Raw genomic sequence first — 21,094 nt, forward strand, 5'->3', positions numbered from 1 at the left:
GGGGGGAAAAGCAAATATTTTGTTACTCATCAGAGAGCCACAGCCCAAAGATAACAGGCAGAAGCTTAAAAGTGCTGCTGTGATCTTCAGGCTACAGTGCTGTTTAGTCATCAGCTCCTTCTTTTTGTTGCTTGAATTGATGTTAGCTTTGGGAACAGAGCACATGGCTCGCTGTCCTGAGACGTGCTTGAGAATTCCTAAAGTTACTGCTGATGTTTGAAAGTCAGCTGTGAAATAGAGCTCTCAAGCTCTCACCCCCCTCATGCTCTTGCAGTGCCCAGCACTGAGTGACCCCAAAGAAGTCCCCATGGACCCATTGCTCAGCAGGGAGCTGTGGGCCCTGCATGGTAGCAGGGAGTGGGGTCCTAGGCATGGCATTGCTGGCATTGCAGCACTGGAAGTGGGTGCAGGGTCATTTGGTGCTTGTTCTGTTAGCAGCCTGTTAAAATAAAGGGGCTAGAACATAAGCATCCCATCCGTATGAGAACAGGTAATTAGCAGTGACTTATTGGAAGGGGAAAAATGAAATGCGATAAAAACCCAACGTACTTTAAATGGGAAATGTAAACAAGGGAGAGACAATGCCCTCATTACCAGAGAGTTGGAGTTTGATCCTGCTTTCGCTAATTAAAAGCAGAGTGGAATCAATTACAGGAAAACAAGGAGACTCTCAATACCTCCACAGTGAGACAGCAGTGCTGAGAAAAGCTGCTAATTCAGCTGGCGTGGGAACTGCTCCATCTCGAGCAGGACAGAAAACTTGCAGAGAACTTCTGCCAGAGCACTGGAATTATTGGGCTCGCTATTAAAAGCAATGAATGGATCGTAATTATTCCTAATTTCATATTCAGAGATCATTGCCATCCCTAGGAAGGGCAGACGGGGAGGTGCTTCAGAGCCTGCAGGCTGCCTGAAGTATTCTTAGAGTGGAGAATTCTTCCCCATGCTTCGCATGGGCTGTGATGCAGAAGCTCTCAGGGAGGGCAGGCAGCCTCTCCCTGCACACAGAGCTCAGCAAGGAGCTCTGTACACACACCTCTGTTGCAGGAACGTATCCCAAAGGCACCGAAGGCTTTGTTCCTGTGAAGTACCACACGTACGGCCGTGCAACTGACTGTGAATTTTCTTTTGCAAGTGCCAGAACGATGCAGGCTTCCACTTCTCCAGCTTGATGCATGTGGAACTAATGACATTAACACCGGCAGCCTGGTAAGGGTGATAGGAGTTGTCATCTTGGACAAGTTCCCAGGGAAATTTGTAGTTGGAGTGATACAGGCCTTGCACTCAGGGTGACTCCTGCCTCCCCAGCACAGCAGCCCAGCTCCTGGTTTGTTGTTGCCGGCGTGGGCAGTGCAGAACTCCAATATGGGCTGTGCTCAGGTCTCTGGGAGCAGCCAGGGAGGAGATCAGGCCCACGCACTGCCACCACTGTGTCAGCAGCAATAGAAGCAATCTCATAATTACCTAAGCCAGAAGTGCCTTTTTTCCTTCCTAATATATATTCCATATGGCACAGAAACCTAAGGCGCATAAACAATGGCTAAGGAGATTTTTTAAAGGAGATTATTATATTAAAAGATGGGGAAATCTGCTGTTGGTGCAAAAAATGTACATCTCGAAACAGAAGCGGCTCCTTGCATCTGCTGCACTGGGAGTGATGGCTCAGCTGTGTTCAGGTTCACCAGAGGTGCTCTGATCCATCACCTCCCCTAGGACTGATAAATCAGTGTGATAACGATTGCAGCATCTCACCCATAACTTCCACAGCCCGGGTTTCACCAAGGCACTCAATCACTGATCCTCACTGCGACCTGCAGAGCTGGCTGTGCCCGGGGCATGGGAGCAGTCTGTGCTGGGAGCAATGCTGGCAGCAGTGCCGTGCTGGGAAGCTCTCAGCACCGTTGGCTTCTTCTTCCCCAGGCTGTTCCCCTCCTGCTGGCAGCGTAGCAATGCACGGCCAGTGCCTCCCAGCAGAGATCACCCTGCTGAGTCCTGCCAGCTGCTTACACCTCATTGCTCCTGTAAAGTCACCTCCTGCAGCAGGCATCCTATGGCCCTGGGCAATGCTCCTGCACCAGGACGAGTCGTTCCTGTGCTGCCAGTTGGTAGGAGCCCCAGGCAGCACAATGCCCTGAGCTGGGGCTGGGAGGAGGCTCTTGGCAAAAGCCCTGCAACCAGAGCTCGGAGATTTACACACTGCGTTGGGCCGACTTCACCCGCTTCCCTAATGTATGGAAATGTCACTTTGCTTTAACTCTTGCTCCGAACTTCTGTCCTCCAATCAATGTCCAATTTCCTGCCGAGGATAAAGCCGTACATTATTTTTGGCTGACCAATTCAGCTCAGGGCACTGTAATTTCTCCCCGTGCACTCAGAGGACAAATGCTTCACCGTGACTGCCTCGGAGCAATGACAGAACAAGCACATTCCTAATGACTGGCAGAGTCCACACGAAATATATTAAATATATTAACTCTGGCACTCGCTGGGTCTCAGGAGATGCTCTGGAGAGCTGTTCGCCGCTCTGACTCCACTCCCCAGCGCAGCTCTGGGAGAGGATGGTTCATTGCTCTCCATCTCCGCTTGGAAATTTCCCTGTCCCTGCTGGAGGTCAGCACTGTGTGTCTGCTGCCAGCATCCTGGCTGGCAATGGGGTGACCCCACATCCACCTGCCAGCAAACTCCAGAGGCAACTCCCAGAGCTTGAGCCCAAAGCGCACGCAGCCTAGGATTTGTCTCCAGCATAACAAACAACCCCAAAATACACTGAAAGACAGCAACCCTGAGCAGCATCTGCCACATAGGCTGCTGCTGGGAAGATGGGAAAATTGCCCTTTGTTCTACAAAAATAAATCTGAGGGAAAGCCCTTTACAAGCAGGCAGTGTTCCCCGGGGTCTGCCAAGGACTTTGCAGGCATCGCCGTGAATAACAGTTTTATCTGCAGAGTTTCATTCAAAATGAAGCCTCAGACGTGGCCCCAAATTATGGGGACGCTGTGAAAATGGCATTATAAACTATTGCTTTTTCTCCACGAGCAGCAGTGAGGCGCAGGCCAGACAAAAGCTAGCCTGGACTCTAAATGTAATAAATAAGTCAGCGGAGCTGATAAAAATAAAGGATGAAATATAATTCAGCCACTCAGTGACAGATCCCATCTTAGCTTTGATGTAGGGTCTGTTGAAGCTGTCATTGCTTCAGGAAATTAAAGAATGAGCCCATTAGTGGGGATATTTAAAGATGTTCATATTAAGATTATGACTTCCCAGACTCAGCTCTGCTGGGGAACTCGTGTGGCCCACAGCAGCTCTGCGCATCCCCACACCCAGCATGGACCAGAGGGGCAATGAGGAGCCCACAGCCACCCCAGCACCTCCAGCTCAGCCCAAACCCAAGCTCTCCGATCTGAGAAAGCTCCATTTCTGGATTGCCATGGCAACGGGAATAATTGGCCTCAACCTAGAAGGAAAGTGCCACGTGGGTCAATGGGCAACAGCGGGAGCTGGGGTCGGTGCCACGCAGCCAACGCACGGCGCTGGGCATCGCCTGCTGCTCCCAGCCATTAAAACCAACAGCACTGCTGGCAGCCAGGAAGCCGAGCGCATCGCAAAAGCAAAGCAATAGAAGGAGGAGAGGAATGGAAGAGGGCAAGGCAGCTGAAAGGCAGGTCGGGGGGGGGCAGCGTGGGGAGGGCGAGCTCAAGGACAAGGGGATGCCCATGGAAACCTGCAGGGTGAGGAGGCTGAGGTCTCTGGTCCTGGAATGTTGAGAAACCTGATGGATAATTGTAATTAGCTTTTAGAATTTTTAATTATAGAAGAGGCATAAATAATCACAAAGCACAACTTTGCTAATGAGAGTCCTTGTGCTAAGAAACACAGGGATGCATTTGTTAGGGAGACTTTGAAAGCTCTGCTGTTAATTAGGTGTCTCACCGCCAGCAGGGTTGCAGGAGAAGGAGAAACATGTATACATTTAAATCAGGCTCATTGTGAGAGGTATCCAACATCAATTATGGGATAGCAGGGTGCTAAAATGAATGCACTTTGTAATTAGCAAGCAGTGCTCAACAGCCTTTGCTTCTTCTCCGGGTGCATTTCAGAAGCATTGAGCTCTGGTCAAGGCCTGGGTGCTGAGCTGCACTCCTCTGCTGTGGGCATCCCTGGGGCTGGGGCCACGCACAGCCTCCCCAGGGCACTGCACTGCTCACTGTTAATGGGAGAGCAGAGCTGGGGAAGCCTCGATTAATTTAATTAACTGGGAGGCCAAAGCCGGATCCCCAGCACAGTGATGCTGCATCACAGCACTGCTGGGGAGAGGCAGGATGCTGTGATAGGCAGTGGGTTCAGCCAAGCTTTGGTGGTGCCTCTCTTTGCATGCTGAGCTGCTGTCTGAGCCAGCACTTCCCTTCCTGGAACTGCAAAATGGCCAAACAAAACGGGAGCAGCTTGGGGCCTCTGCTGCTGGCGCTGCCTTTCTGCTGCCTTGCTGCTCATCAACAAACAGAAGAGGAGATGACAAAGACTGGAGAAAGACTTTTTTTGCTATGTACACGTCCTTAAGATCTTCCTTTCTGACTACAAACTGCACGCCTTGCCACAGGAGTTTATGCAAGCAATTACGTTTAGCTTGTATTTGGCTAAATCTAATGAAGCAATGATAAACAGCTCAGCGTTTTCTTCCCTAATGAATAATGAATATTAATTTGGCTGTCAGAGAAGAGCCTCTGCTTGCTGCGCAAGAGCAGATTTCCCTATTACAACCTGCGGAGAGGATGTGTTTCACCAGAAAGTGTGGCATTTTGGTATCAGAAAGGGAGGAAGGCAGATTTCCCCTGCACAGGGGAGAGCAGAGGCAGCTCTCTGCCATCCGTGTCTGGTAGTAACTCAGTGAAGAGCTCTGCCTGGATTTGCACAGTTAAGGAGCAACCCAAAGGATGCTCAGTGCATGCAGCCCCAACAGACCAAGTCTCACCTGGCTTGCAGGGGATTTTCCTGCCCTACAACTTGCACATTGCTCCCTACCCCATTTCTTCCCCATCTTCTTAGACAGAACACTGTGAGACACAGGGCAGAATGGCAGCGCTGTGCTCAGCTGAGGGCCAACACCTCCACTGCTGTTCTCACATATGGGACGCTCACGCACGTCCCAAGCATTACAATATAAATCGCCACCAACCATCTGCTGCACCTATCGCCAGGCTGGATTTACAGCAGCATAACAATGACAAACTGCACAGAGAAATCACAAGAAGTGCCTCACACGTCTTAGGAAACGTGGTGAAAGTTACCTGCTTCCAGCTGAAACACCTTTTCCCATCCGTAAATCAGCAACTCGCACTCTTAGATTGGATACAGCTGGAATTAACATCTGTGGCCCACAGGAAGAAAATTTCCGAGCAACCAGTGCTGGAGAAACAAATCCTAAGCGTAGTGAGCCATAAGCTTTAAGTACAGCGAGGCAGAGCCCTGGAGTAGGGAGGGAAGGCAGTGAATTCTTTTGCATCAATACACAGAACGACGTCTCAGTGAAACTCATAAATAGCTGCGAGGTATAAAACGGTTCCAGCGACCAAACGCCCATCGCTCTGGAGAGAGCAGCACTGCAGCATCTTAATTCTGCTCTTCCTTGAGAGCTAAATACAGGAGGAGGGTGCAAAGCAGTGCTGGGACCAGCATGGAGTGGCTGCTTTGTAGGAATGCACACCCTGGGGATGCCCACCCCCACTGCAGCTGTTGCACTGATGCTCAGGGCGATCATCCCCAGCACAACGCCTGTTACGCTCCATTAAGATATAATGGGAAACCAAATGTGCTGTTGTGTATCAGTCAATACTGTTGTTCTCTTTTGGTAAACTGGGAGATACTCTGTTTTCACAAGAATAATAATAATAATAAAAAAAAAACATCACAGCAACATCCTGGTATTGAATAGGGAAGAAGGAAACAGAGAGATGGAAAGGAATACATGAGGAACCCGCTGTGGCTGCACCCCTCGTGCTGCTGCCATGGCCCACACATCACATCACACCACCCCCGTGCTCGTGCCCATGTCCAGACCAGTGCTAACTGCTCACATCCTCACCATTCTTGACCCCCCTGCAATGCCTGTGCCAAAATCCCCGCTGTACAGCACAACTCTGCACCATCCCCACACTGAGCTCCAAGCACACCAGCGCACGGCTTTCCCTCTCTGCTTCTTTCTTCTCATCTTCCTGAACAAAATATCAAAGCGCAGCCCTGGAAAAGAAATCTGAGGTCTTCAGCTTTACAGGAGTGCATTAATCTACTGTTTGATGGCCACTTTTAGAAGCTGAGGAGATGCCGTGCTGCCATCAACAGGAGAGCCCTGGGGCCAAAGCCACTGCCACCAGCCCCATCCCAGCCACCAACAGAGATGACAGTGGGCACAGGGAGGGGAGAAGCAGTATAGATCCACCCCCTCGCAGCCCACACTGCCCTTATGCACCTGAATGGGGAACAAGGAGAGAGAGAGGCACTGGAGAGGACAGCGGCTGCCTTGGTGCTGATGCTTGGAACGCACTGAAACGTTTGCACGTGGTCTGAACTTTGTTCTCTGCAATCCAGCTCTCCTGGTGAGCCTGCAGCCCGCTGATACTCAGCACTTCAAAACTGTGCTTTCCTTGGGAATCGGCCACGCAACGGATGTGCTGGGCTGGTGTTCTCACTGCTGTGCTCGTGACTGAGTGTTCCTCAGAGCAAAAACGAGGAGAAAGAAGATATCCTTGCCTGCACAAATACAATATGCATTTCAATTCCAATAAAATTACAGCAAATAGAATCTGCAGCATTAGAGATAAAAATGGTAATGAGTTTTAATAGTTGGCTTTGATTTCCTCCATTGAAATTGACTCCAGGAGGCTGGTACGGCATCAGGCAGGTGCTGGACCCCCACTTGCACATCAAACAGCTGCAGGCACACGGGGGGGTGAAGGCACAGGGCTGGTATTGGTGCTGCTGGTATCACTGCTGCACCCATGGGAGAGGCAGCAGCCCTGCAACAGGACTGGTTATTGATCCTGAACAGGCTTTTAATCAATAACCCAGGCAGTGACCCCACTCCAGGCATGGGCAATGAGTATTGTGCTAGGCAAGCACCAAACCGATCGTAGGGCAGGAAGAATTTGGACTCCACGACCTTTTGTGTGTGCTGCTGAGGATGGAGAGTTTGCATAGGAATAAATAATCTTAATTAGCATTATTACTACTTCTGATGAGTGGGAGACCACGGCAGTACCACTGCCATGCCATCCATCTTCCCAGTGTGCTGGGGTAGCACCCTGCTTCCTCATTCAGAGCTCCCCACTCGCCTGCACTGAGCCCTGTGGTTTTCTGCTTCCTTCTCCTCCTTCATTCGTTTGTCTTTTGGCTCTGCCTTGTCAAGGAGGAACATTTGATGCCATCTCCAAAACGAAGCGCTGAGCACAGAGCTGAGCTGACCTCGGTGCCCCGACGTGCTCGGATGCAGACATGTGGGTCAAATAGCAGGAGGAAACCTTGAGACATTCCTTTTTGTTGCTGCGTTCAGGGAACTCAAGGGCGAAATTCGAGCATCAAGGGGAGAATCGCTCCTGCACCGATCTGTGAACGTCTTGTTGAGGCGTCTGGGATCAGATCTGAAAATACTTTAGTGATGCAGAGAGGGAATGGGGGAGTCATCTGGGTTATCCACCCCTCGCTGAGGCTGTGATTGAAATGTTTGTGGCTGAATTTCAGGCAGGAAGAGCAGCGCCGTCACACCGCGAGCGTCGACTCTCATCTTTATACCCCAGGATCTCCTCGGCCTCGCAGCAAGGCTGAAAGGAGCATTCATCATCTTCGTGCACGCTCTCCTGGCTCCAACCCAAGCGTCGCTGCTGGTGGATGCTGTTGGTTCCCAGACTGCTGGCATGCTCAGATGGAAGCGTTGCGTTCCTCCCCTCCCTGCTAGCCGGCTGCCCAGAGACAAACCGCCCTCCCCTGGGGCGCACATTATAAATGCTTAAGCAAATTAGCCATAAATAGAAAACGTAACATATGGGTCTGAAAGATAATGTTTCATTATAAATTATCATATTCTCCAGGGAGATACGCCTCTTCCCTTCGCACCAAAGACTTTGAGTTTCTTCTTCTGTGCAGGCTGCAAGTTTCTGCTCCCTTTTCTTCCCCCTAACTGCTTCTGACGCCGCTTGGATGCGGTACTCTATTTCTTGAGTGGGGAAATTGGGATATGAAATTCGCTTCAACCGCAAATCCTCTCGGATTTAATGCTCTCTCATGAAAGAAAAAGTGAATGCAGTTCTTTTCTGAACGAAAGCACTGAAGGTTACACTTTGCTGCTTATCCACTTGACAGGCAAAGCAAGGACAGCAAGACCTCTTCCCAGTGCTGTGGGATGTTCAGTGCTCACAAGCAAGGAAGGAAGCAGATTGGTGGTTCCATTTCTGCTCTGGATTTGAACAGTTCCCTTCCAGATTGACTGTGCCCATGAGTTATTCCCCCTGTAGAGGTCAAGTTCCCTTTTGCTTCTACTTGGGTTGAAACGTTCGGGAGGAACCAGCTCACCTCATTGCTGATATGGAGCCGTGCCCTTGGGGACCACACGTGGCAGCATCCATGTGCTACAGGGGAGCATCTGAGCGATGATGCATGGAGCTGGGATCACGTACACACATCAGCAGAGAGCAGATCTTTTCCAGATAAAACAGTGCACACGTAGACAGATTTCACAGCCTGAAGTCTCAGCACAGCAAGCACTTTTCTACTGCACACACATATGTACATGTGCGCCTCCATACAAAAGAAATTGAACTAATTTGAACCACTTCAAATGAGATTATTATAGACTGAGAAAATTCACCTGCCTTAATTGGAAAAATCTTGGCACTTGCACCCTGAATCTAATTGATGTCATCAAAGCGCTGAATGAGCCCTGATTTTGGTAGTTACAGCCACACCTGGCATCTCTGCCTCTCCGTAATAACCAAAGACTTCGGGGAAAGAACAAATATAAAGTAACATCTGCTGCAATGCAAATATTTGGGAAGATTGTGGCTGCTCATACCAGAGCCCACTTGTAGCACCGGCAGGCGGTGAGCTGCCAGCAGCGCCCTTGCAGCAGCAGCGGGACCCCAGGTGCTCACAGCAGACGTGGTGAGGGATGCTCTGGAAGCCCAGAGCTTTGGAAAACCTCTTCCACGTGCTCAGCTCAGTGCCCCACAGCACATGGGATGTGGAACCCTCAGACCTGGGGGGGCAGCGGCCATGCTGATAAGGACAAGAGCTCCCACCCATGGCTGCATCCAAAATGAGTGTGGATTTAATTAAAGCAGAAACACATTTAACAGGCCAGCCGTGTTGCAAACTCATTTCCTGGTAGGATCATACAGGAGCAAGTGGCTTCCCCAGCAGCTGCAGATGTGCGCTCACACTTCACTTGCAAACACTTCAGGAAAATAAAATAGCAGAAGCTACTGAGAAATGGAGCAGAGCTGCACCTCCAGGTAGGCAGGGATGATCCAAATCCCTCCTGGTACCAAAATAAACCTGGCAGGGAGGGATGCAGCCACACGGGGAGCCTGCGAGACGCCTGGCCGCCCTGCTCTCCATTGCTCACCCAACGCCGTGCCTCGGGAAGGAGGATTTGCAGTGGCTTTCTCAGCAGAGCTGAAGGGTTTAGAAGAGATCCTGTTATGTTGGGGGACAGGTGACTTAACTGGGTCAGATGGCTTTGCTCTGAAAAAGGCTTAAACCTCAGCATTAGCCTCCTTAGCAAGTTTCCTGGCAAACTTCAAAAACAGAAGCGAAATATGCAAACGCAGCTCAAACTCCACCCTCCACGCAGCTCAGCAACGTCCCTGCTTGCAGTGCTGCCCACCGAGAGTCCGGCACCGCTTCCAGCACAACGCCCTCAGTTCTCTCCCCACGGCGCTGCGCGTCCCTCGGGGGGCCCGTGCTGCCCTGGGCTCAAACGTGGTCCTTCCCCAGCCGTGATGGATGCAGGCACTGACCAAGCTGTCCCCGCTGCATCCCCGGCTGGAGATGAGCGTTAAGCAGATCAGCTTAATCAGTTTAAATAAGAAACAATCAGGACTTATCCTCACAGTTTGCGGGGCTTTGGTTTATTGCTTCAGGCAAAAATAACAAAAAGAAAAATATAGCCCTGAGGTTTTGTGGGGAAAAACAAACAGAGGAGGAAGAGGATGAGGAAAAGCAGGATGGTGGTTGTAAGTATGGTGGGAAAGCAGCCGCTCCTGCTTGCAGCGTGATGCCCTTCGTACAATCATAGGCTCCTCTGAGTTGGAAGAGGCCTTTAAAGGCCATCTAGTCCAACTCTGCAATGAACAGAGACACCCACATCTCCTCCAGGTTGCCCAGCGCCTGATCCAGCCTGGCCTTGCACACCTTCAGGGATGCAGCATCCATCACATCACTGGGTAATCCCTTCCTATGCATAACCAGCCTCACTGCAGTAGAATCCACGCAGCTTGTCCCACTGCTGGAGACATCAGCGCCCCACTGCGCTCCCCACTGAGCATGGAGCCCTCAGGGAACACAGGCTGATGCCTGCGCTGCTTGGAGCTGTTGGTTCCTTCTAAGGCTCTGACAGCTTTGAAGCAATGAGGACAGGAGCTCCATTGGGGTGCTCAGAGCCATTCCCTTCCCTTCAGAAGCCCTCTGCACCCATGCACGATTTCAACCAAGCAGGAGCAGAGGCAAAACCCATCCACCACGAGAATGGGCGCTGAATTATTCATCCCATTCCAGCCAGCATTAGCATGCTGAGCATCAGCTCAATCCTAAACCAACGGCACAGATGAGGCAGAGCACAGGGCCTGAGCACAGCATCGTATCCACAGCGTTAAGGAACTGCTCCGATGTAAATACTGCACACATCCAGGAGAGCAGCCCGTGTGCACGCTGCACGTCTGTGCAGAGCAAACATATTATGCCATTTCTTCAGGCCTTTCATTCCACATGTCATTTTTTCTATATAAGTATAGGTTTACACGAGAGGTAATTATCATCCTTTCAAAGCTCTTAGTTCTGAGTAAAATGAGACGGAGTATTATATCTGTAATATAATCGTAAATAAAATGGGCCGTAATAACCCCCAATTAGCACATTAAAACATGATGAAGACTCGTTTCATCATTCCAGTGTAAACAAAACCTCCAGGAACACCTTATATTGACATGACAGCACCGGTTGCTTCCTTTGAAGGGCAAAGGAAACCAAGTTTTCAGGCTCAGTGCTTCTCTATAACTGCGCTCACGGCAAGGAGCAGAGCAGAGGGCTTTCCTGCGCCCCATCCATCCCCTCCATCACCATGTCACAAAATGAAGCCTGGCTGTGCAGAAGCACAGCTCCACGGCCAGATGCTTTGGGGCTCAGGGGAAGCACACAGGATGGGGCATCCAAGCCCCTTCACATGGGGCACAGTGTGGGCTTGGTTCCAAGGCGCCCGGCTCTCTGCAGACCCACGCAGAGCAAACAGAGCCAGGCCTTTCCCAGAGCCGCGACTGCAGTCCCCAAGGGAGACTCATTTCCAAATGATCTTGTTAGACATTGTTAGAAATTGATATATTTGCATAGCATGAATGTTAAAACTCAGAAAGAACTCAAATGCCAATTAGAACCACTGCGTGTTTTGTTGTTTTCTTTTTTTCTTTCCCCTCTTAATTAATCAGTCATAGAAGAGCAGCTCCAGGTGTTTTTCCCTGACTACACAACAGCACAAGTCTATTGTTATTAATCTTGATGACCCAAGTGCCATCAGCATGTGCAGATTTTCCTGAGGTGAGAGCAGACAGGGAACCATGGGGCAGTGATGCTCTGGGTACCACAGCTGGGAAAACACAGATGTGAAGAACAGCAGCGAGGGAAGCCAACAAGCAGGCTGCAAACCCACGTCATCATTTTTAAATCACACCAATATCTTTCTTTTCCATTCTGCTCCACAGAACAGGCTGGGGGATAAAAAAACATAACTGTTTTCTAAAGATTGGACCACTATTGGTGATGAGTTTTACCAAAATCACTCTTCTGGGTGCTGAGCAGCCCAGCTACCTGCCTGGGGCTCCTGGTTACGATGCACAACATGCACACTGCAGCTGCGATCATTAATACAGGACGGTGCATCACAACAAGCACTGCAGTGTTTGGCTTTGGCAGATGCTACTCCCTGTCTGAGGCACGTCAGCTACTCCTGGGACCTCACACTGCACACACCATCAGCCAGAACCCCAGGAATTTCCTCATAGAGAGCAGTGAGAAAGCAAAGAGTCAAGCAAAACTATGCTCAGAGGCAAGCAGCATCGCATGTGGGCACACAGGGCAGGCATGTGGAAAGGCAATGGCACTGCACACCTCTTAGGGGAGGGGCAAACAGAGGGACCCCCCCCACCCAAAACGCATTCCCCCAGGTCTGGGTCCATGCATGGCTGCTGCTGGGACAGGAGCAGAGCTCAGTCCTCATCGACCTCCCCATGCGAAACAAACGGGATCAGGGCTAACCAGCAGCACCCAATTCATGCATCCTACTACAAATGCTTCAACAACAACAACAAAACACAACAGAAAAACACCAAAAACCACTAAAAATCTCTTCCCTAGGGAGAGGTGCAGATAGCATCTGAGATAAATGGTAAAGAGAGAGAAGAAAATCCTCCTTCCACTTAGAAGGTAGCGTTTCAGATATGCAAATTCTTTAAACACGTTTTTGAAATCCTGTCCTAAAAACACTGTTAAATATTAATTATATTGCTATTTATAAACGCATACATAATTAACAGGAAAAATTAACGTAGCAAGCGTTGGTGAAGAACTTTCTTCCAAATATTTGAATAACGAAGCATAATTGCGTTTCGATGGGAAAACGTCAGAAACGCACTGAAATGTTTTTCTGTTACTGAAGCTGAAATAAACCCAACATCTTGCTGGGAAACACCGGCTCCTGGTGATGCTCTGCCACCCGACTCGCTGTGTTTTCTGTGCTCTCTGCAGCTTTAGCACAGTAAAGGCCACAGGAGGGGCTGCTGTTGGCATCGCTGCAGTCCTGCCCACGGCTGAGCTGGGTGAGCTGAGCTCCATCGGGTTTGCTTTGCTCGTGGGGAAGGCACCACATGTCCCACACCACCCCCAAGGAGCCCACACAGCCCCGTTCCCACCGCCCCAACCCTCAGCAGATCCTTTATCACCCATCCCAGCCCGTAAGCCAATTTTATGGTTCTTTCCCCCCTCCTGGCTTTCAGAGGTGGGGCAGCTTCGCTCCTCCCAGCCTTGCCTGTGGGAAGACTTCATGAGAAGTTTCACAGACTGACTTGAAGCACCATCCAACTTTGCTGCTTTTGGTAAGATGTCACAGAATGCAGATGCCAGGCAGCTCTGCTGCTTGAATTCCTGACCTCTGCTGCTTTTGAAGCAGGAGAGCCATAACAGGAATGCAGACATCTCTAATTAAGGATTAGGCTGGGGAGAAGCACAGGAGATGAAGGGAAGGGCTGTGTTTGATCCCCGGCTTCTTTTGGCATCCCTGGGGTCAGGACAGTGCTGGACCCAAACAGACCCACCGCAGCCATTTCTAAGGTTTGTACCCCCAACAGCAATGCAGATCACAGCTTTCTTCCCAGGAAGACACAGGACATGCTTTTGCACTTTGTCAGAGGGCATTCCCATCTTAAAAGTGATATTTGCTCCAAGGGAACTATGAATTCCAAATAAGTTACATCCAAATACTCCTTTTATACCCCATTGCTTTGCCCTGAGAAGTCCTTGCTGGCTGCTCTCCTGTTGGCACAGACTTCATCTCCAGCACAACCAAATGGCAACTCAAGGAAATTACTCCCTATATTAAAGGAGAAGGGTATTTTTTTCCCTCCCCTTCTGCCTCCTTCTTAATGAACCCCTACACGAAGGCCAGCCTGCAGTTACCCACTCATCCATCACACATCCCTATCTGCGGCGCAGGTTGACTAGATGAAGAGGTCCATTTAATTTTAGAACCAGGGCTATCTGCGGGGAAGTAGGCAGCCTTATTTTACACAGGGATCTTATTTTTCTCCTCTAAAAGAACATGAAGTTCTCTCCATTCTGCCCAGCCAGGGACGAGGCAGCAGCACTCATCATTGCAGGTGCACCGAGGACCCGCAGCAGTGCTGGTCCAGGCTCCTGCTAACACTGCAGAGCTCATGCTGTGCAATGCCTGTCTGGCAATGATGAGGAGGTGTAAACACGAGGAATTTAGTAGAGCATGTGAAAGACGTGCCATCAGAGCACACATTTCTTACTGTAATGCAATCTCCATGCAGATCTCAGCCAGAGGCCGGCCCCATTCATCCATCATTAGCTGTGGAAAAATGAAACTTGCTCAAACTTTTCCACATTCAAGAGATTTTCTGTTTGGTTTCCTCGTTTGCTCTCTTTCTTAACGCTTAACATGACTGATTACATACAAAACCTAATGTTCCAGAGGTCTAACTTTCTGGAAGATTCATGGCAGAGCTTCTCTATGTTTTCCAGAAAGGGAAGTATATTTATTTACTGCACTTTAAGGGAAACACAGCATCTCAAAGCCAATTCCCTAAAAGAGCTCTTCTGTCCTAAGGCACTTACTAAGAATTGCTTCTGCTCAGCTTATATATTACCATATAAAAGAGAGGGGGGGGAAAAAATGACCTTAAAATTTGGACAGATGTCTCTGGTGGGTTTTTGTTTTGTTCTCAGGAAGAAGTCACGCACGCAGCCCTCCCCGATGGCCTCCCAGCCACCAGCCCACGCAGGAAGAATCCATTATTCAGCCTGATCTGCTTTCATTGCCAGAAAGCAACGGCTGTGTCACTGCCTGAGCATCTCTGTGCCCGGCTGCCAAGAAATGCCCCTTCAGATCTGTGTTCATCTGCAAGGTCCATGCAGGACAGCCCAAGCTGTGCCCCGGGAGCAGCGAGCAGCATTCGCACCCCCCTCCTCTTCCTCAAAACATTGCAGGTGATCAAAAATGCGTAATGAAGCGCGCAGGCGGCTCGAGATTTGTTTTAAAAGGTTAAAGCAAAACAGATCAAAACATCCTTTATTCTACAGCCATTTCCCAAACGTAACACGTTAGCCCTAAGGTAAAAATCAATGTTCAAAGCCTGTACCAATTTTCAGAAAGATAAATGCTATGTTTAATGCTTTACAGCGGTGATTGTTCAAGAAGCTGTCCTTGGTGTATATGAGACAGTACCAACATTTCCCAATTAATGCCTGCACTTTGGTAATACAGCCCTCGACTGGTGAAGGGTTTGAGGAGAGAGGCTTTAAAAGGAGATGAAAACAGGCGCCTGCGAGCGCTCTGCTTTACAACGATTGATGCTGATGGCTCAAAGGCCATCGCCTGCTCTCCTGGCTCCAGATCCAGCTCCCTCTGCCATTCCCAGCCCCGACCCACGCAGCATCCCCAGCTCTCCACGCTCTGGGACCTCGCAGCGCATCCCAGCCCACATTGCACTGCAATGGCTCCCACCCCAGCGGTGATAAATTCCCCCCCATCTCTGCTTCCGACTGCAAAACAGAATAAAAGCAGAACAAATCCCACTCGGCACACGCCTTCCGCCTCTCCCTATATAACAAGAGAGCAGTTTAACTTGGAATGTATCGCTGAAAACCCGAGCACAGATACGGGATGCCATAATTAAAAGCCTGCCCTTATCTGCAGCATGCCGCGGTGCGCCATCGGGTCGCAATCGGTCTCCCCGTATCAGCAGGAGTTTGTGCTGCTTCAGGGTGCTCACACGCAATCCCTGGTGAAGAGTGAGATAAGGGATCCAAACAAGGGCTCCTTTTAGCCTGCGGCAGTTTAATTACTTGTTGCATGGCTGTCTATTCAGAAAGACAAGAGGGATGGATTCATTTCTTTTTTCTTAGCTGATTCTCAGACACTTCCTTTACCGTGGCAGGGAAATGAGGAAGGGAAATGCATCCATGCATTCTGCAAAGCATCACTGGGGTGGTGCAGCACTGCCCTGCACGGAGCGCTGCTCCCCATGCTGCCATGGGCCTGGGACACAGCACAGAGCTGATGGCAGAGCAGGGCACTGCTCCCTCCACAGCAGGAATTAGCAGCTAACAAACAGTTCTCCTCCCAACCTGAGCGCACTCTGCTTCTTTAGCCATGTGTTTCCTCAGCTAAAAGGTTTCTTTTACCCCCTCTATCCTCCCCCCCCATCTTCTTCATAGATCCTGAATACAATAATAGCATTTGCAGTGATAAAAAAAATTAGATTGCATAAAATTAATATCGATTCAAATTAAACCATTCGTCTCCTCTCACTTCCCAGCTCCCCAGATACAATTATTGCATCAGCTGCAATAAACCAAGTAGAATTACAAGTTTGACTTGCAGCTTTTGGTTTCTCCCTCACCACCACCTCTCCCCTCCAAGGGAAGTAGGGAGAACCCCTTCTGCTGAGCACTGTTTCTCAGGGCCTCTTGGGTGCCCAGGCAGCATGGAAGCACCCAGAGGACCCAATCTTCCCTATGTGGCACTCAGGGTCCCTCCTGCTCACTCCATTCCTTTCACAGCCTTCTCCTGGCAATAACTCAAAAAGGAGGAAGGAGCTATGAATGCTTCTTGAAATTAAGAAGAGTGTGTATGGTCTTGGGAGCGTGGGAAAACATCCTCAGAGTCCTTCATCCTGGCTGTCACTGCACCAGGTCAGGGGCAGCCCCATAACCAGAGCCCCAAACAGCAGTGATGGGCACTGCCAGGAGAAGAAAGAAGCAGAAAGCAAAGCAGGTTTGATAGGAAAGGACACGTTTCTGTGGGTCTGGGCTTGCTCCAAGTCCCTCACTGCAAGGCAGCCTGCCAGGCCTGACCCAGCATGGGATGCACTGGTGAGGTTACCAGCAAAGCTCTCCTGGCTCAACGAACCTCCACTTCTTGGGGAAACCATTTCCAAATCAGCTGTCACACTGAGCAGGTGAACTACAGTAAACTTCTGTGGCTTGGAAGCAGGGCAGAGTTCTTAGAATCCCTCTCACCAGGCAGATTTGGGTTTAAGCTGCTATGTAAAACCCCATGTAAATGCGTCAGGAGGGAGCCCAGCTCCGTGCAGGCACTCAGCACAGCTCCAGGGGAGCAGAGGGCACCTGGGGACCTGAGGAGCATCCCCAGCTTCTCAGAAAAGCACAACAGCCCAAGCTCACCTTTCTTACATGTGATATTCAAGAGTCTCAGGCACACAGAGTAATGGAATTAGCAGAATTGGCTTTGCCACAGCAAGCCTGAGCTGAAACCAAGAGCTAAGGCTCATGGAAACCTCAGAGAAAGCATGGCTAAGGGCAGACTGGCAGCCCAGCTCTTCCTCTTTCTTTTTTTTGGCTCCGATCTATTATGAGCAGTTACACTCACATCCCTCTTCCCGTGCCTGTCAGCTATTCTTTAGCTCAGCCTCGCTCCAGACTATTCTCTGATGCCTTGTTGTCCTGAAAAGTGAACATGAATTACTGCCAGCTCAAATTAGTGTCTCTTCGCGCAGGGCGAACAGAAATGTTGAAGTCGGGGAGGAATCTGGATCTTCAGATCTTTGTGTCTGGTTTAACTTATGTTAAACACAGCATTATCATCAAACTCCTGAGAAAGCCTTTGGCATTGTGGTCACCTTTAACTGGAAGCTCATTCTCCAGGGGGTTCTGAAGGATGCCCACCCAAAGGAGGTGACCAGAAGCAGCATGAGCAAAACCCCAAAGGGAAATTCAACTCCATACATGAGTTGGACACGAAACAGCAGCCACTGGAGCCTAGCTAGAGGCAGTGAGCATGGTGTTATGGCAGACCTGTGTGCAGCAATAGGAAAGCTGACACAAAGGCTGTCCTGGCCAGGAGGTGCAGAGGATGGCGATAGAACTGAAAACCAAGCAAATAAAGCACCAACGTGCAACAGCCCCCAAAACACTCTGATGGTCAGTGAACTGCTCCCACAGGAGTCCTCTGGTCCATGTAATAAAGTATGGCTGAGATACTTCAGGGAGATGGAAAACACCATTGGATTTCTTTGCCAGCCTGAGCAACCCCAGCAATCCCAGCTGGGGGGGAAGAGAACCTTTCCTCAGGGGCATCGATGGATTTTATCAGTTATGCATTTGATTTCCCAAGGCTGAGCAGCTAATTAGCTCACATGATACGGCTTGGAAACAGCATTAAGCTGCAAACTAAGCCAACAGAAGCCAGAAACAAACACAGTTTAATCCAGATTCGGTCTAGTTATCTTCAATGGCCTTCCCAGGCTGCCCTGAAACTTGCAGAGGGGTACGTGAGCTTTATTGACCAGATAGATGTGCATTTCCAGAGAGATTACAGCCACATGAAAGGAGTTTTGAAATCTGGATTATACCCATAAGCAGCTCTTAATGACTCCTTTGCAGCTGTTACAACGCTCGTGTAAAGACCGAGCGAATATTCAAGGCTCCATTAAAGAGAAATTCACTGCACTGTCCGTAAGGATTGGATCTCTCCACAAACCCCAGTGCATGGCTTGGCCCTCCTTAACAAAACAACCACACAACCCACCCCTGGTTCAGCTCAGCTTCTGGGGTCCACAGCAGAGCACTGGGGGCATCCTTGTGAGAGATGCCTGAGTCCAAAGGGAGCCACCGAGCTGCTGTCACCTCAGACTTTGAAGGGAAGCAACCAGAGATCACAGCGAGCAGATTTTGTTATTATTATTGAAACTTGACAAGCAAATATAGCATCAGAATCCCCAGGAAGATTAAACAGAAAAAAAATGAGCTCCCTAAACTAATGAAGTACTTGAGCTCCAGGGCAACAACGGTTAATAGTGCTTCTATCTCAACTGAGGAGGCAACAAAATGCTGTTTAATTGTAATTTTAAATATGGATTTGAGGATCTTACCCATAAATCATGGAGTCAGATAAGGGCTGCGCGTAATGACAACTTGTCAAGGGACAGAAATAAAACTCATCTCAAATACTTTAAGATGAAACGCTGCGACTCAAGGCGCTGTAAGCTTCAGGGGAGACTTCAGCATCTACATGAGCCACCAGCCCTCTGCAGCCCTCAGCTGTGATAACCGAGCCCATATATTAACTGCAGCAAATCACAAAAATAAGGACAGTTTGGAAAGTGGTTTTTCTACCCAGTTTCAATGAGAGAAGTGCCAGTAAGGCAAAAACCCATTAACCAAACTTGCATTAGAACACAGATCTGCACGCGAGGGTTGGGCAACCCATGCAAGAAGACCTGCAGCCCAGCCACCTCCTGCCCTCACACTGCACTCAGATCAAAGCTGCCCACAGTGGATTTTGGTGCTGTTTTACCACTGGGTTCTCCTTCACTTCACATCCCTACAAAGGCTCAGCCTGCAGCTCACTGCCCAAGAAGCCCCAAGCAAAGCCAATGGCACACAGGCAGCACCCCACCATCACAGCCCCAGCAGGGAGTCTGAAGCACTTCCATCCCCCTGCACAAATGGGCAGCGAGGATGTTGTCATCTCCAACGTCCTGCTCTTTTCAGTGGCTTTTAATCTTTTTATCCATCTGTAAAATTTCTAATTAACTGAAGTAACTAACCAGCGTTGCATGAACTCAAACTGAGAATATTACAGTCAAATACATAATTAAAAATTTCTGCTGTGTTGCTTCCTTCCGCCAGTTACATAAGTTACTGCACGTAGTGCAAATGCCACAGCCAGAAACCCAATTTGGATTATTTCTGTTCTGCTTCAGCCACAAGGAAGCACCCCCAGCCCTCACCCCCACCCAGCCCCCCCAGCAGCTCTCCACCTGCGCTTGCTTTGGGCAGAGCAGTGCAGGGCTGGTGCCGTGAGCAGCTCTAAGTGGTGGGAGGCAGCAGGCTGCAGCCCAACAGCACAGGCTCTGCTGGCAGGCAGAGCTGCAATTAGAGCAAAGCGCACACTGGGCTCTCTCCTCCTCAGCATCAGCCCTGGAAAATATTCTGCAAGGAGCTAACAGCTGCTGGAGCTACAAAGAGAACTGAGCCTGCAATGGGGACAAGCCAACATGCCAGCCTCCCTCCAACACATGCATGTTCTAGTGACCCACCTGCCCCCGAGCTGCACAGAACCCACCAGATGCATCACCCACTGCCCCCAAATAGCCCACACAACCCCCAGTGTGCCACCACCTACCTAACATCAGTGCTTGGAGAGGATGAGCAGCTCCAGGAGGCACCAACAGGCAGCCCTGGTTCTTCCCATGCGCTTAAATCATCTCCAAACCAACCAAGCTGCAGTGCCTGCCCAGCAGGCTGGATGCTGTGCGCTCCCAGCCATCAGTGCCAAATTGACCCCATCTGGGAGGGGAGCACAAGTGGGGATGGATGGCTGAGAGCCTCGTTGGCCCAGGTGCTGCTGGTTCTGCTGGTGCTGAGCCCCTGCACTGGAATTAAAGAGCTTCTGTGCTGACTGAGGCTGTCATTGTATTTGGCTGCTAAGGCAGCACGGTTTGCTTTGCAGGGATTTTCTTGCCTCATAGACCAAATGGTGCTTCAAGTTCCTGCTAGCTGTAGAAAAGCCCTTCTCACTAGCAAGTGTGACTGATGGGCTCTCTGTCCGTTCCCACTGCTCTTTCCATGCCACCACGCACGGCTGCTCCTTCCATTTCACATATGCACTTTGCTCAGCACTGCATTATGTGCGTTACATCTACGCTTTGCTTCCCGTAGGCCTGGGTAAAGGTTCTGCAGGATGAGCTCTGTGCTAACAACCACGGTCTGCAGTGGACTCCCATGTTATATGAGTGCACTGGAGAGCTGCAGGTCCGTGGGATGCAGGAGGGATTCTCTCCACACTCCCTTTCCAGCCACCAGGGTGCACCATGGGGGGTATCTGTGAGTAATGCCCCCACTCCTGGCAGTGATGGCCTTTAAAGATCTGGCCGTGCCCTGAAGCAGTGCCTTTGTGGGGATGCTGTGACTGCTGGAGCTGCAGACTCCCACCCTGAGGTGCTGCAACCCCAGGATTGAGCTGGAGGGAGGCAGCTGCTGCTCCTGGCACGAGGAGGGCTGGGTGTTCTCGCTCCACTCGAAATCCTCTTTAGATCAAAAGGCATTGGACTCGGACTAATTTCAAAGCACCTTC

General features: G+C 50.1%; 1 long non-coding RNA gene across 1 annotated transcript; it reads right to left on the minus strand.

The window, feature by feature from the left end:
• Positions 1-1,729: 1,729 nt before the first annotated feature.
• LOC128085048 (uncharacterized) lies at positions 1,730-20,426 on the minus strand. Its single transcript, XR_008208783.1, has 3 exons — positions 20,144-20,426; positions 5,289-5,466; positions 1,730-2,296 (listed from the first exon to the last, which is right to left on the minus strand). It is a non-coding gene; the product is annotated as an uncharacterized LOC128085048 (long non-coding RNA).
• Between the last annotated feature and the right edge of the window lie 668 nt (positions 20,427-21,094).

This window comes from Tympanuchus pallidicinctus, unplaced genomic scaffold (assembly GCF_026119805.1).
Source record: "Tympanuchus pallidicinctus isolate F22 unplaced genomic scaffold, pur_lepc_1.0 scaffold29, whole genome shotgun sequence".
In the NCBI taxonomy this organism is placed as follows: Eukaryota; Metazoa; Chordata; class Aves; order Galliformes; family Phasianidae; genus Tympanuchus; species Tympanuchus pallidicinctus.